At 36.9% G+C, this 17,827-nt stretch overlaps 1 protein-coding gene across 1 annotated transcript in view; it reads right to left on the bottom strand.

The window, feature by feature from the left end:
- The window catches only part of LOC128857793 (tetracycline resistance protein, class C), a 39,415-nt gene extending 23,817 nt beyond the window's left edge, over positions 1-15,598 (bottom strand). Inside the window, exon 1 of the mRNA XM_054093553.1 lies at positions 15,176-15,598. The gene's annotated coding sequence lies outside the window, so the exon portion shown is untranslated. The remainder of the gene's footprint in view (positions 1-15,175) is intronic.
- Positions 15,599-17,827: the final 2,229 nt, after the last annotated feature.

Genomic DNA, 17,827 nt, shown 5'->3' on the forward strand with positions numbered 1-17,827 from the left:
CCTTGATCGTAACTTGACTATCGAAAAAAAATGTGAATATCTCCCTCGCTCTCGCGCTCCCTATGCAATCTACATACGTGCAGGATCTCAAAGACTTCTGCCTGAAAAACATTAGCAGTATTCGGCAATTTTAAGGAAATAGATAAATGGCTAATTTATATAAAACCCATACTACCACTACCGATTTCATCTCAGTGCCGTCAGTGAAGACAGAGGTACCAGGCTCGATACAGATTTCTCCCTCATTCCATTACTGCCCACTAGGTAATATTGCTCTGGCACCACCTTTAAACTCCAGTGTGCGGATAGAAATATCTGCAGGAAATTCAAAGCAAATAAATGCCTAAAAATGCTCTCACATCTCTTGAGAGATTGCCTCCAGAGGCCAACCTACTTAACCTCAATACACTTAGAGCAACGATGGAAGTATGGTGAAAGTTGATGGGAAGTGAGTGTAAAACGACATTAAAGGCGGCACTGGGACAAGTTCTACATGCTTCGCAGATGCGAATACAAGCAGTCCTTGGTAACCTCCCCAGTTTACTGATATTAAGAGAAGAATTAATGAAAGAGAAAAATTCTATAAAAAGTTGCCTCCCTCGTTCAAAGGAAATTTTTCAAAACAACGAAGCACGCCCTAGTAATACCTGTAGATTATTAATTTCGTCAATAAAACGAAAAATATTTTACATGGCACACCATTAACTCAGTATATAAACTACAGGGTGCGGCACTCGAAGTGTAACCATTTAAGAAAGCCATAAATTTAGTTTGGAAAATTACTTTTATTCAATTCAAAGTAAAAAATGGGTGAAAATAATACCAAATTAAGAATAAATTTACTTTTGCTCGATATGACCACCTTTTGCCTTGACTACAGCCTTGAGACGGTCCAGAAACGAATCGCAAGCTGCCCGAATGTGACTTGCAGGTATTTTGGCCCACCCGCGCACAGTACCTTTTTTCAGTGACTCGAGACTGGTGAATCTTTTAGTTCGGACTTTGCTCCCCAAAATGACCCAAAGAGAATAATCTATCGGATTCGCTTCTGGTGAATGTGAGAGTCATTGTGTAGACGTTATGAAGTTCGGAACGTGGTTTTTTAGCTATTCTTGGCTCACTCGAGCTTTGTAAGACGGTGCCGAGTCCTGTTGAAACGTCCATGGCTTGACACCGAAATGTTTGTCTGCCCACGGCTACAAAGCAGTCTCCAGAATACGTTCCCGACAATATTTCGCATTTACTTTGACGCCAGGCTCGATGAAAACGATTGAAGAGCGTCCATCTCCGGTTACAGGAGCCCAAACCATTACCTGTGGCGGTGTCTGTCTCCTGGTGGCCAATCAATGACTTAAATTCTAGTATGAACGGTCGGTCAAATAAACCCCATCGTTTTGGGAGTTTACGCATTGCTTAATTTCAAAAATATTCTCGTCAGAAAACACGATGTTCGGAAATTGACCGGTTTCGGTCAAGCGAAGCAACTCCTTCGCTCTCTCAAGTTTGACTCGTTGCTGCTTTGGTGTGAGATCATGCGCCTTTTGGATTTTGAAAGGCTTCACCTTGAGATCATTTTTCAGTATACGGCGGATGTTACGGTCAGATATTTTCAGTTCTTTCGCCATTTGATTGGCACTTCATCGGGGATCTCGCTCAAGTTGCCTCTTCACTTTCGGAACCATTTCACGTGACGTTGCAGTATTTTGATGACCACCCCCATGACGTTTCGCGATGCTACCAGTATCATTGTGGCGAGTAATGGTGCGATAGACAAAAACTTTATTTACTTTAAGGTTCTTGAGCTCACGAACAATCGCTGATTGTGATTTTCCAGCCAAATATAATGCAATCTATTACGTCTGAAATCCATTACTGATTTTCTTTTTTCGCGTTTACTCTCGGCAAAATGTAAACACCGCGCGCTCGTAAACAATACTGGAGACTGTCATTTAGCCAACTAACAGACAGGCGATGCCCGTGCATCAGCAAGTTGGTTACTCTTCGAGTGCCGGACCCTATACATTTATATGTAAATTCTTGTCGTAGTTTGCGGAAGGTCGCTGAATAACTTCCACTGAAATCGAAGGGAAGTCCGTTGAGGAGATGTGGTGTTCTCCACAAAGGTAGCTCTACAAGTCGTATTACATAGTTTGAATTATTGCTGCTTGTAGTTTTATTTATGATTCAAATTGGCCTTCAGCTGTTAAATTTATAATTAGCGATAAATAACTCTAAAAATAGTCTCTACTAGTATTTCGCTGTTTTTACTAGAAGAGTAAACACCAAAGTATAATTAATTCGAAATTAGCTAAATTAGTAGCATTTCAAGGTTCCATAAAATATGATATTAACTTCTAATAAATATGGCTTCCAATGCAACCATAAACTTAATATCGTTCGTGTGGCTTCAACAAGTTTTTATGATATCGTTTTTTTTTTGTTTTTTTTGTAATGCCTTGAACTTTTTAGCACCGAAAACTGAAATGCAGTCAAACCGCTGTAGATATGCATACGCGCCGGCATCTGTTTGAAAGTTTCGTTGCACTTAGGTACTCGTACATATCTACAAATGGGTATAAATGCATACATCTATGAAATACACGGATCGGCAAAAAAACAAAAAATTGCCATCTGTGTTTAACTTAAGAAATGAAATATTTTTAGGCTTGAACAGGCAGATATTCAGGTATGTACTCACACACTAGCATATATGCAATACGTGTCTGTGCTCTTGTGTGCCCATTAAATGCCCACTTTTTGGGTGTATCATGCTGCAAGCACGCGTACTTGCAACACGCGAACTTTTATGGAAAATCATAAGCAATTAGTGAGTTATGAGCAGTTAAAGGTTGGCCTTTAGGCATAAAACGTGAAAATTGCAGTTATATGGATTTTATGTTGACTTTTTTCTCCAAATTTTTACAACAGACACACAAATATATGTACAAACGTACATTTGTTGCTTTTCGTATACTTTGCGAGTGGTTTGTGAATGCCTGTATGGTAAGAGCGTTGACTTTTGCTGCTGACTTTTTACATCGCACTGGGATTTGGGTGTATCTTTATGTAAATATGGCTTTATATGCACATACAAATATATTTTCATTCATACATACATATTTACATATGAAGCAAACAAAATATTAAAAAAAAACAACAATGATATTTATTTATACTCATTTTTATGAAGCAAACAAAATATTTTTAAAACAAATAAAATACCAAATTCAAGTTCTCCCTCATATTTCAATACTAGAATAACACGAACTTTATATCAACGCTCGAATTTTTTGAACAAGTGTGTATATGTACGAGGTGTGTTCAAAAAATAAGGTAAGTTTTCAAATCTCGTGGGCTACGTACATTCGACTTTCGATTATTATTATTTTTTGATGTTGGTACACTATCGTATTTTTAGTTTGTTTGTGAGAGGCATAAATAAGAAAAGTGGTTTGCATGCTCGGCGCTTTTCTGCTATCAAAAAAGTGGATAAAAAGAGTTGCATCAAATTTTGTGTAAAAAATGGAATTAAGTGCTCAAAAACACTTGAAATGTTGACAGTGGCATACGGTGAAAGTACTCTGGTTAGGTTAGGTTATGGTGGTAGTCGGTCCGTACAGACCATACAGATCCATTGTGTAACCACTGTGCGACACGGGAACCTTGTTTATTTATTTTCATGAAACCATTTTGAGGCTTTTATGAAGCGCAGGATTGGTCTAATCCCCGCGCCAGATAGTTCTGTAAGAGAAGTGAAAAAGTGTTTACCTAGACAACCTGCTCTGATTTTAACTTAGGCTGGACAATTGCAAAGAAAGTGCTCAACTATTTCTTCCTCTCCCTCATCTCTACAACTTCTACAATATTCATGGGAGAATACTCCTAGCCTCAAAAAATACCTGCCAAATAGCCAGTGGCCGGTGACGCAAGCCCCGACCTTCGAGATATCTTCTCTTAAGAGGCTAAGCAATTCCTTTGTCCTCTTCTGATTTATTTGTGGCCATAGTAGCCTGGCTGTTACGCATGTATCTTCATCTTCCCATGACCTATTGGCCTCTTGGGTAATGTTGTTTTTTATTATTAATTTACTCGTGCCCAAAGGTATTCCAATGGTACTTTTATCACGGAACAGTTTAAGGGCAGTACCTTTTCTGGCTAGCTCATCAGCTCTACAGTTTCCCTGAATATCTCTGTGTCCCGGAACCCAAATAAGGCTGACCTTGGATACGACGCTACTATCATTTAAGGCTGCTCGGCATTCCTGTGCAGCCTTTGATCTTAGTATAGCCGCATTCATTGATTTAATGGCCGCTTGGCTATCCGAGAATATATTTATAGTCGTTTTTGTTACGGCATGTAGCCACTTCTTTTATAGCTAGAACGTCTGATAGACCCTAAGCCTGATAGACGCTGCAGTAGTATGGTAGTCGAACGGATAGTTCCAGTCCTAATTCCTTCGAGAAAACTCAATAGCCAACCTTATAGTCTAGCTTGGAACCATCTGTATAAAAATTTAATTCCCCCCTTCTCCATGGCCTTGGTGTCTGCCACTCCCTTCTTGATGGTATACTCGTCTTCAAGGGCCTTTCGAAGTTGAGTCTAGGAATAAAGTAGTCTATTTCTAGTTTGTGACTATTTAGAGAGTGCAAAATAGAAGCGTGGCCAAACCACCGGTCTTTCCATAGCTCCATACTTTTGAGTCTGCACCTCAAGTTAAATCAAACGGCAAGGTTTTGCTCACTGTTTTCTTCGATTACCATGGCGTAGTGCATTAGGAGTGCTTACCACAAGGTCGTACGGTAAATAAGGAGTATTACCTTGAAGTTATGCGCCGTTTGCGTGAAGCAATACGAAAAAAACGCCCGAAATTGTGGATGCAAAATGCATGGCTTTTGCATCATGGCAATGCACCTGCTCACTCATCTTTGCTTGTGAGAGATTATTTGGCCAGAAACAACACCGTTATCATGCCTCAGCCACCGTATTCACCACTTTTGGCTGTCTACGACTTTTTACTGTTCCCAAGATTGAAGAGACCCTTGAAAAGACGGCGTTTTACGACGATTGAGGAAATAAAAACCGAATCGCTGAGAGAGTTCAAGAACATACCAAAGAGTGCATATCAGAACTGATTCGAGGATTGGAAAAAACGCTGCTGGTACAAGTGTACTATTATTACATATATCTGAGGAGGACTACTTTGAAGGTTGTTTTTGTGGTGATTCTTCCAGAATCCAGATAGCGCTTCCGCACCATCTACTTTGAAGGAGATAAAATAGAAATTGCTGAATAAATAAATATTTTTTGAGAAAAATGAAGATTCACCTTATTTTTGTGAGCACACCTTGTATGTGTATTTTTATTTTAACGGATTTTTTTTCACTCTTACTAACGGTATCAATTGTTTTGGGTATGCAAATTGTTTTTGTAAAATTTTCTAATTTATTTATTGTACATATTTCCGTCCATACCATCCTTAGTGCTGTTGCCATAAATTTTTGATCAGGCTCACGTTGTGCCTAGGAAATAAATATGTATAGGTGCAATCAGAAATTAGTGCAATTCGGAGTCTATACCTACAATTTAAGTAGTGTCAGAGTTTGTAGCTATAAGACATGGACTGAAACGGGCCTAACAGAGAAACCACGCTTTTTTTTGTTCAAAGTTAGATTCATTCATTCAACGATGTTTTCTGGTGCGTTGCGCAGCATCGGTGTATCCCACATTTGCAGTCAGCAAACCGTCGTTTCATTGCTGTTTCTAATGGAACGGACTGCTCATAACACTTTTCCACCCATTGCTTCGCTTGAACTGTATTTTTTCCCATCAAAACTCAGTGTAAAATTAAAACCCGAAATTCTTTTTAATACATTTTTTTTTTTTTTTTGAAAATAACACAAGTACCGGCACTGTTAGCACAAAAACTTACGAACTAATGACTAGAATATCATGAAATTTTAACAACTGTCTTTTTGAGGTTAGTACTAACTGAAAAAGAAGTGAGTGCAATGCACAAATGCCGTCTATGTGTTAGGCCCTGGACTTTTCAGCCCACGTGTTATTTAGCTGCTAAAGTGAATCAACACAAAAATATGATTTTTAATCTTCAAACCATTGCGATAGTCGCAATAAAGCGCTGTAGCACTTCAACCATTACGGACGAATGGGTCGCATGCACCCAATTCGGTGTCTAGTACAGACCAAGACTCATTAGATCTCAACATATCCGAAAGAAGAGTGAATCAAATCTTAACCGAAAATAAATTGAGTAGGTTATGTTTCACAACTTTAAAAAATTGTGTAAGATGAAAAAACTCGAAATATTTTTCCGAAAACCCGTTCAAAAGAACACATAAGAATTTTGCAAAAAATCCACAAGCACAAAGCATATAAAAATTAGAAATTAGGAAAAAAATCAATTTTGCAATTATTCTTGCACGTTCATTACGCACTGGACCGAATATACTATCATCAGTAGATATGTATGCCAGATACGTCCAGCCCATCTGTCGTTTTTGAAGTGAAACTTCTTGGGCGTTGATGGATGAGCGAGAGTGGAGAGTAAAATTTCAAGCCCATGCAACGTTTTGGGCATTTTCGTTCCGCGAGAGAGAAAAAAGATAATAACGTATAGGAAAATGATGAGAGAGAGCTATACCTTATATATATCTTAGACATACTTTAGGCTATTTTTCCTGAGTTTATCTCTCGGTCGCTAATTTCTAGTGAGAAGTAACACTGCCTACTTTTTGGCGCTTGTTTGTTGGTGCAAACTTGTAGGAAACATATTTTTGGTGTCTACTGTTTGGGGCGTTTTTTGATCCCAATTTTTTGGCGTTTGTTTTTGATGCTTACTTTTTGACGCTTATTTCCGTTTCCTGGCTAGTGCTTGTGCGTACTATAAAATGCTATCCATTCCGGCGTCGGATTTATTGGTATTGCGTTGCGATAATTTGTGCAGTTGCCGTAGTCTCTCGGAGTAGTGCGCGTTGTTGCCACGGCTTGTGTCCGGCGTTAACCTACACCGGTTGGCTCTTCTCCGTTTTTTGTAAATTTTGTTTATTTGTATTCTTTGCAAATGTTGTGAATATATTTAGATTTATATTACTTCTTTCTCACTCTCTCTCTCTCTCTGTCATTCTCTCTCAGGTCTCTGCCTCTTTCTTTGTCTGCCTTGAAAGTTTCCCTTCTGTTATGTGTTCTACGCTACACGCACTTTTTTCAAATTATTAACTGCTTCTGTTGGTCTTTTCGTTGTAACAAAGTCTGTTTTTTTGCTTTCTCGAGTTATTGGGTATGGGAATAAGTTTCCGTCCTTTCTTAGACAAAGGAAAAAAAATCAAGGATAAAAAAACTTTCGTGACATTTTTTCTAAAAAATCTTCAAAATGGTAGGGTATCAAAACTTCTGTTGTACGCTGTATGTAGATGGATAGTCTAGTTCTTCCGTTTTTTCTTGCCACTCACTGCGACTTTCAAATATGAAAATATTAAGTAAGCAAATGTCATTAATTCAGAGAAGATTTGCGCTTGTCTGCAAGCGTTCTTATCACTTAAAGCATTTGCTGAGCTGGATAAAGATTTATTTCGGTTTCATTAGTGGTTCCGCATAGTACATTGAGATGCTTGAGCACAGATCTATGGTTCAATACAGACTCTTTATACCCCTTAATTTCTTACATTTTCATTTATTTTTCGCCCAATTAAAATTACAGAGATGTCAAACAAATAATTATTTTTATAATATACATAACGCTACTCTTTCCTAGATCATCTTATGATGCCTTCGTTTCTGCAAAAAATGTTACCCTGGCACGGTGTCTACTTAGACAAGAGTACAAAATGCAACAACTTTATCTGACACACGCATTTCTTAACATTTACGTTTTCAATAGTGAACTGCTGTTCAGCGGAACCAACTCCCCTGAAAACCCTTCTCAAGGGAAGAAATTTGCCTCTTTTGCCTTCATTGAAGTTGACAATTTTAGCATTGAACGCAGTTTTTTCTCAACGGCTTACAATAATTTTATTTATAGAATCGAACATGAAAGAAACAGATAGGCATTAAAGGCAGCATTTTTTAGGAGAAACGAAATCGCTATTAGACGAGCGCTGCTTCTGACACCAGGTATAACTTTTAGAAACATAAAATAATTGAATAAATTTAAAGTGCACGTGACCCAAGAACTAATACCGTTATATATTGTTGGGTGTATAACTTGCAAAGTGTGGCTTGCAAGAGATGACGTAAGTCGTACTAGACCGCTCAAAACGATACTGTAAATACCTTCATACCAATACTTGATCATATATGGCTTTATTTATCGGTACGTGCAAAATCGACAAAGTATACATAAATATTTTAGTTTTTTTTTTTTTGTGTTTTGCATGTTCAAATATGTCAGCAAACGTGCCAAGAACAGCATTTGTATTTGCCACTAAATTAATTTCTGTAGTGAGCGGTAACTGGGAACGAAAACTAAAACTATTATGACAACTCTAAGCGCTGGAAGTCATACGTGAAGTCCGGTCAACCCGAATATTCATGGTATCAATATGATGGTGTGTTGTTGCCAGAATCTTCTTCTTGATTTTAAAAAAAGCGCGCCAGTCGTTTCTTTCTCGTGCTAACCGACGCCCGTTGAACACACCAATTGAACCAAGTCCTTCTCCAGCTGCTCTTTCCAAAGCAGGGTAGGTCTTTCGCTTTCTCTACTACCACCAGCTGGTACCGCATCGAATACTTTCAGAGTCGGAGCATTTGTATTCATTCGAACGACATGACCCAGCCAACGAAGCCGCTGGACCTTTATTCGCTGCGCTATGTTTATGTCGCCGTAAAGCTCATACAGCTCATTATTACATCGCTTACGGTACTCGTTCTCGCTAACGTGCAAAGGTCCAAAAATCTTCAGCAGAATCTTGCTCTCAAACACTCCAAGGGGCACCTCTTCGGGTGTTGTCTTCGTTCAAGCTTCTACGCAAGGATCAGAAGCAAGTTATAACCCATGAAGCTATCGCGGCCGAATGGTTTGACGTTCGGTACCCGGCTTTAACCACCAAATGATAGAAAAGTTGTTTCTATTTAATATCAGTCGTGGAAGGCAGGCAACGGCAAACCTCCAAGGGTGTTTCTGTCATGAAAAAGGTCCCCTTAAAAAAGCATCTGCCACTTGGACATGGTATGAAACTCCATTTGTCACACAGCATCAAGACGCACTACACGATCTGGAGGAGAAAATCGGCCAAACAAACAACAAAAGATGTGCGGTTCAATTATATGCGTGCATATAAAAGGTGGCGCAATATTAAACTCCATCGGAAGATTGTAACTTTTGCTAATTACGCCGTACGTCAATCATATTTCACATTTGTGTAGTAGACAACCAAGGCGAATTGAGTATCAACGGTGGCGCCATTAAAAAACAGTTACTTTATTTTTCGCAATTTTGACAAGTCTGACGTCAGCTCAGTTCGCAACATAAAACAGAAGTATGAAGTATGAAACAGAAGTAGGAAAAATTACATGTTTTGCGAAAACTCAGTGAATGACTTGCTAATATTCTGATTTGTGAGATTTAAACTTACCAAACTAATGAAAACAAAGTGCTGTGCATTAAATTGTGAAAGCACAAATTAATATAAAGCCTCCAACAGGATTTTTTTTTTGCGTTTTTATGCAGAAGACGCCTTGGCTAGAAAGTGGGTGTGTGTGTGCGTATAATTTCTTGTGTTTGGTTGCTTCCATTGCTTTTGCCTACTCTTCTTCTACACCAGTTGTCTACTCTTCTTCTACACCTTCTACCGGGGTCGCGCAACTTTGAAACCCTATGACCATAATAATTTTTTCGGAATGTTCCAACGGCCAAAACAATTTTAATTTTTCTGCACAGCTAAGCAAACAGGCATCTAGTGGCGAGTAGTGCTACTAAGTACTATACCACGTCATATCTATTTCAGCGATCCACAACAGGTGGCATATTTTCAATTTCCTGTTTATTGTTTTTTTTTCTGAAGACAACAGAAATAAATTTATGAATGGAGGATGTCAAGAAATTTGGCAACAAAGTTCTGAAACAATTTTAGGCAAAATATTTCTATTTTTCTTGATTTTTTGCCATCCAAAATGCGACAATGGCACAGGGGTTACAGGGGATAGGCATAAGGGAATAGTCAGTCCGTTAGACGGTCTGATAGACAAGTTGACAGACAAAACGCCAATGAAGTTCTAATACCAGTCATATCAGTTGTCAACTTCATCAGATCCACAGGGCTGAATCATCGACAATTCCGGGAGTATATTGAAGAGATTGGAGCAAATGACTTGCCATATCATACTGTCGTACGCTGGCTTAGTTGCGGAAAAGTCCTTAAACACTTTTTGAACTTCGAGCAGAGATCGAAATTTTAATAAAAAGCATCGCCCTTGTATCGAATTAGGAAATAGTGAATGGCTTTAGCATTCTATGCCGATTTGACAAATTATATGAATGAACTGAGTTTGAGATTGCAAGGAAAAAATCAGCTTCTCCCTAATTTATACACCAATATAAAACCGTCCAGGTAGAAAATAATACTATTTCAATCGAAATTACGTAAAAAAATGTTTCACACAATTTAAAACATGTGAAATATTCAGCCACACTACAGAGACAGAACTTCCCGTCGCTTTTGCAGTCGAAACTTTAAGTACTTTGAACAATAATTTCGATAGTCGTTTCTCAGACTTTCATGCCAATGCGAATGAAATTAAGCCTTTTCAAAATCCTTTTCTTATTCTGACATTGAAACCCTGGCTGCGGAAATCCAAATGGAAATGATTGATTTACAGGGCAGTGATATGTTTAAGAAGAAATACCAAAATTCATTTTTGTTGGAATTTTATAAGAGTCTTCCACTGGCACAGTTTGATAATTTGCATACGTTTGCTCGTGGATTGTTTTCCGTTTTTGGTACTTGTGTACTTGTGCGAGAAAACGTTTTCTGAGATGAAATACACAAAGAATGTTTACAGATCTAAATTAACCGATCAGCATCGTAAATCTCTTTTAATAATTGCTACAAGTAAAATTAATCCACAACTACAAAAAATGGTTGATGGAAAATCACAACTACATAAATCTCATTAGTATTTGTTTCTTTTATTACTGGGACAAATTTCAATTAATTATTTTTTAGTTATTAATACTACTGTGGGCAAAAAGTAAGGTGAATTTATTTGTCAAACTTCGCGGGATTAAAATTTCGCTCTAGTTATTTTTTCATGAGTTGGCAGCACTGTTAATAACATCTGGGCCAACTTTCATGTGAATGTCATTATCAGTAATATATTTACGCTTGTGTTTACCAAACAACCAAGAGTGCATTTTTCGATTTTTATAATGTCTGATTTGATTGAGCAGAGAAGTGCCATCAAATTTTGTTTGCGGAATGAAATTTCGGCTGCGGAAACGTTTAGCATGTTGCAGAAGGCATTTGGTGATTCGACCATGTCGCAGAAAAATGTTTATAAGTGGTACAAAGACTTCAAAGAGGGTCGAGAACGTGTTGATGACTTGGAGCGCTCCGGACGACCATCGACGTCAACAGATGACCAACACGTCAATAAAGTGAAGGAGTTAGTGCTCAAAAATCGTCGGTTGACTGTTAAAGACCTTACTGATATGATCGGAATATCAGAAGGATCTGTGAAAACCATTTTGAAAGACAATTTGGGCCTACGAAAAGTCCAATCTCGTTTGGTACCGAAAACTCTCAATTTCTTGGAAAAAAGTCATCGCGTTGATGTGTGTGAAACAACGCTTTCAGACTATCAGGACAAGCTCAAATGCATCATTACGGGAGATGAGACTTGGATTTATGCTTACGACCCTGAAACAACAGACTAATCAAGCGAATATCGTGCTAAAGGCGAGACCAGACCGAAAAGAGCACGTCAAAGTCGTTCAAAAATAAAGGTCATGATGACATTTTTTTCGATTTTCGTGGTGTGGTGCACTATGAATTCCTTCCACCTGGCCAAACTGTTAATAAGGAATATTATTTGAGCGTTATGCGTCGTTTACGGGAAGCAATTCGTCTAAAAAGACCAGAATTAAGGGCCAACAACTCTTGGTTTTTGCATCACGATAATGCACCGTCTCACACTGCACTCGTTCTTCGTGACCATTCCACGCATATCGTTCCGCAACCACCGTATTCGCCTGATTTGGCTCCGTGTGACTTCTGGCTATTCTCAAAACTTAAGAGAACACTCCGGGGAACGCGGTTCGAGTCGATTGAGGAGATAAAAGCTGAATCGAAGAAGGTGCTGATGGCTATACCGGAAATGGACTATTTGGCATGTTTCGGGGACTGGAAAAATCGTTGGCATAAGTGTATTTCATCGAGAGGGGATTATTTTGAAGGGGATGAAATTGATTTACAAGAATAAATAAAGATTTTTCATTTTACAACCAAATTTACCATACTTTTTGCCCACAGTAGTTTGCTTAGGTACTTCATATTTCTGTCGTAAAGTTTTACCGTGCAAATAAATAAAATCGTGTAACTACAGGGCTGTTCATATTCGACGGACCCATCTGGCAAGCCTGTACCTTGTGACAGAGACGTTAGATTGCTTAATGACATACCGCGTTGGAAGCGTCAGTTCAAGCAGATTTTTACCATGGAACGGTACACGCCACGCAAGCGCTCGCATATTGTTGAAATTTACATTAAACAAAAGAAGTCAATTGTGAAAACTCAACGTGCGTATAAAAAATGAAATAATGTGAAAAGTGCGCCTTCTAAGAGCACCATTAATCGTTTGTACGAAAGGTTTTCGACTGGTGATGCTTGATTTGCATATATTCTCGTATAAGATTCAATTGACGCAAAGATTGTTGCCTGCGGACAATCCCCGTCGATTGGAATGAGCCCAAAAAACACATGGGTCTGTCGAATATGTGCAACCCTGTATCATTGTGTTTTCATTCGCCTCCACTAAAATTATAACAGCAATAGTAACAACAGTAAAACATTAGCTTTCGTCGGCCATATTGATGGCACTAGTCTTAAGCTGTTGCGGGCCGGATGGATGCCACTAGCGGGCTGTAGTTTGAAGACCCCTGTTCTACACAAACAAGTAGTTCCCCTTCCTCTTGCTTGTTTATTCATACGCTCTTACGACACGGCGAATTCGAAAGGCGCAATCTGTTTCCCTATCATGCTTGTTAGACAGCTGTGGTATACAAACAGACAAGCAGCTTGGCGCGTAAATGTCAGAATACAGCTTTGCATCACTCAAAATTTCATGACACAACTTTATTTGTTAAAAAATTATTCAAAATTCTAAGAATTCAAGAGAACTAATCACTTTTGACTTTCACCCGCTCCTGTCGATGAAACGCACTTTCGGGAGTTCGTTGCACTCGAGTGGCGGATGACAAAAATTGGCTGCAATCGGTTTTGAGCGCAACAAATTAACCATTTTTTTTTTACCGAAGTGGCCATAAACTACCAGACAGCTGGAAAAATTTTATGGACTCCAATGGGCAATCTTTTGAATATTACTTCTATACTCATTTGTGTGTATTTGAAAGAAAACCATATTTTTGCTATTTTTTTTTTTTTTTGCTTAATTACATTTACCTTACTTTCACACCACGCTTCACATTACATATCAAGTTAAATAATACCTATGAAATGAGACTTTCAGCTATTAGTCCATAGATGTCGCTGGGAGTATTTTTAAACCTTCCCAAATGTCTTGCTTTTTTCATCAGTCATCTGTCAACAATATTCAGTTCATTGTTTGATACTTTTCATACAACAATGCATTTTTGTCGCTCTTAAAAATATCAAATTTTGTGCCTTCAAACTACGATTTGCGGACATCGTTGATTTTCTGTTATCAATTGAAGAAAAACGCTTCTTAAGCTCATCAAATGCTTATAGAAGTTTATGGTGGACATGCTCTAAATAGAGCACAGTGCTTCAGGTGGTTTGAAAAATCCCGAAGTGGTGATTTTAGCGTGGAGAACGAGGACCGTGGCCGGACACCGAAAAAGTTTGAGGACGTCGAATCGCACGCATTGTTGGCTGAAGATGATGGTCAAACGCAAGAAATGATGGCAGACCAGTTATGAGTGACCCAAAAAACCATTTCCAAACGTTTGAAAGACATGGGCATGATTTTAAGGGTCGAAAGATGGGTGCCACATGAACTGACAATGTGACAAACGCCACATCGAATAAGAGCGACCCGGGAATTGATGGAGACGTACGATTGGGAACCGCTGGTGCATGCGGCTTACTCACCAGACTTGGCGCCTTCAGCGCTTCAATTCTCACGAAGAAGCAAAAAAATGGCTCGATGATTGGTTTGCGGACAAAGTTTTTGCGCGGCATCCACAAATTGCCTAACAGATGGGAAAAATGTGTCGCTAGCTATTATTATTTCGCTATTATTGGCTATTATTTTGAAGATTATATTGTATTTGTAACCATTTTTTGTTAATAAACATTTGAAACTGAAAAAAGTCTCATTTCATAGGTATATACCTGGTATTAAAGTAATCGATAAAAATTATCTCCAACAGGTACTTATGACATTTTCTAGGGCCTTCTCCGTGTAACTTCCGTTCCAATGCGCGACCCTAACATATAATTTTATACAATCTCCCAACAAAAACTATTGGTGAATTAGCTCAAATTATTTTTAAGTAGCCAACAACAACAACAACACGAGTAATAATAATAAAAATAATCAATGCTGCTGCAGCAACTAAACAGCTTACAATGACTGCCATAGCGTCAGCAAGACCAACAACAACATTAGGCGCAACAAAAGCGTGATTTTAAAAGAACAAAAACAGCAAAACAGCAAATCAGCAGCAACAACAAAAACTCTACAGTAAATAAAAGCCGATTAACGATTTTATTGTAGTACAATAGAATTTAAAATAAGCACACAACAAAAAAGAAGAATGCAATGCAATGAAGTGGTAAGCTTAGAAATAGAGGCAGCAAAGGTTGGCTGGCGGGGACAGTTGAGATTTAGGGGTAGTTAAGAGCTTCTACATAGAAGAGAAGCAGCTCATAATTGATGTTGGCATTTCGAAGGAGAAAAAATACTAAATAAAAAATATGAAAATTTAATAACTAAAAAAAAACCTAATAATTGAACAGCTTACCTTTGGAAGCTGGTTGTTGAAAATTCACACACAATTTGCGCCTCGGCCGGCGAAAAACTTCAAACAAAATGTTTGCACTTTACGTACACACGGATTTGTTTATGTAATTAGCGGAAAAAATCCCAAGCGCAAAGTTTATACATTTACATAGAGCTTTTAATGCAATTAAAAAATAAAACTTATTTTTATATGAAATGTCAAGTAGTCGTAGATTAGCAAAAATATCGAGTCAATATTTTTTTTATTTTTTTGTTTGTTTTAGCATTAAATGCTATTTATTGGAAATGTTTATATTTGCTTCGTTTTTATTTGATTATTTGTATACTTTTTTTCTTAAATTTCAATTTGAAACTGTTTCTAGTCTTACCATTCATTTTTTTATTGAAACAGTTTACATTTGCAGTTTTTTATTTGATTGTTATTTATAATTTGTTTGCATTAAATATGGATTTTAGAGTGTTATTAGATTTCGACGAAAATGTTATATTATTTATTGAAAATGTTTATATTTGCATATTTTTAAGTTTAAATTTAAAAAAATAAAGTTTTTTATTAAATATAGTTTTATTAAAGAGTTTATGTTTGCACTTTTTTATTTAAATATTGATTTCAAAATAATAAATTTTATTTATTAAAATTTGTAAAAAAACTTTTAGTTTTTTTTATAAAATAGCATTTTATTAAAATGTTTATATTTCCATTTTTCGATTTAAATTTTTATTTTAAAATAATAAATTTATTTATTAAAATTTGTAAAAAAACTTTTAGAATTTTTAATTTAATAGAATTTTACTAAAAAGTTTATATTTGCATTTTTCGGTTGAAATTTTCATTTAAAAAAAAAAATTTATTTATTAAAATTTATAAAGAACTCTTAGAATTTTTTATTAAATATATATTTATTAAAAAGTTTATATTTGCATTTTTCGATTTAAATTTTGATTTTAAAATTATAAATTTATTTATTAAAATTTATTGTACAAAATCTTTTAGAATTTTTATTAAATATGATTTTATTACGATTGAATTTTATTACGAACGATTTATATTTGCATTTTCTGATTTAAATTTTGATTTCAAAATAATAAATTTATTAGATTTTGCTCAATCTTTTGGAGAGTTGTTATTAAACGGCATTTTACATAAAAAGTCTATTAAGCTCGCTTAATATTTTATGAGAATTTTTTTTTATTTAAACATTGGTTGGCAAATAAATGTTTTGTTGAATTCTTACGCTTCTAAATAGTTTGTTAAATAGTCTTTTATACGACGAAATGTTGAAGTTAATTTCGTTTAATTTACATTTGCGTTCCAAATAGTTAATTAATTATTCGATTTCTAATTTATTTGCATATGTGTATGTATGTTCTCGTTTATCAAGTCAGATATTGCTTTAAAATCGCTTATTTGCTCTCACGTTTAATTTCATAATTTATTCAAAGAAGTGTATTCGCATTTTTTTATTTTTTTTCTGCTTACAGTTATTATCTCCGAAATAGTTCTCAAATTTGCATTTCAGGTCTAAATTTGTTTTTCGTTTTCGGCAAATAGTTATTCATTTTAGTTTCTACAGTTATTTGTTTGGATTTTGATATCTCTTATCTCACGGTCAAATGCTTCAACTTCAACACTCTTAGATTCTAGTCATAACACTCATACGCTCCCTAGTCCCGCCAGCAGCCAGGAGAATACTCATACGCAGGCGCGTACCTGTTTGTAGCACTAATACTGGGCTAAGCGCAATTCTCGCACTTCCAATTTCACTTGTCGATTATTATTATGAGCAACATAAATTTTATCTACTTTCATCGATAAGCGCTTCAAAAATTAAGTTTTTTTCAATCCATTTTTATCTTTTATCGCTTTTTAAGCTGCATCTATTGCTTCAACTCAACGCTAGAGACAATTTCTTGTTGTCTCACCTTTAACTTGCAGTTTATTTAGTTTTTATTGCAGATATTACTATTCCTCCAGTTTACCTGGTACTTTCATGCATTCGTAAGTCACTTTTTCACTATCTGGCATACCAAATATGTGTTTGTATGTATGCCTTTTGGCTTATTTGGCGACTGTCCAAAATTTTTTCTAGCACATTCTCTCTTTTTCTTTTCTTTTCTTCTCTCTCTATCTTCCTCCTCTTGAGTCTACAACTCCAATAAATTTTTTTGTGAGCTCTTTCTTTATATTTTTGCAAGCTTTGAACTGTGTTTTTACAAAAATTTCGTTAATTTTCTTGCTATTCACATTCGGCAGCGTGTTTGGAAAGTAGCGATCCAGCGGCGGCAACTTGAGCGCAGCGACTAAAATTTGAATTTTGCGTTTCGAGTTGATGAAGTCGCGCGCGCACACAATCCAAGTCGAGTCAGGCCCAGCCAAGCCAAGTTCAACGGCAGCAGCAACGACGACGGCAACGACAGCAGCAGCGTCTGCAGCAGCAGTTACAGCTATAGCGGCGGCAACGCAAGCGCAGCATATTCAACGGTCATATGTATATGTGTGTGTTCACATAACCATCCATCGACTGAACAAGCAAAGCGACATATTCGTGTGTGTGTGTATACAAACATGTATGTGTAAACATGTCACCGTTGTCATCGTCTTTGTCGTCGCTGGCTAGGCAAACGAAAAACTGCACACAAAAAGTGAAAAATT

Source organism: Anastrepha ludens, chromosome 3, assembly GCF_028408465.1.
Source record: "Anastrepha ludens isolate Willacy chromosome 3, idAnaLude1.1, whole genome shotgun sequence".
NCBI classification, from domain to species: Eukaryota; Metazoa; Arthropoda; class Insecta; order Diptera; family Tephritidae; genus Anastrepha; species Anastrepha ludens.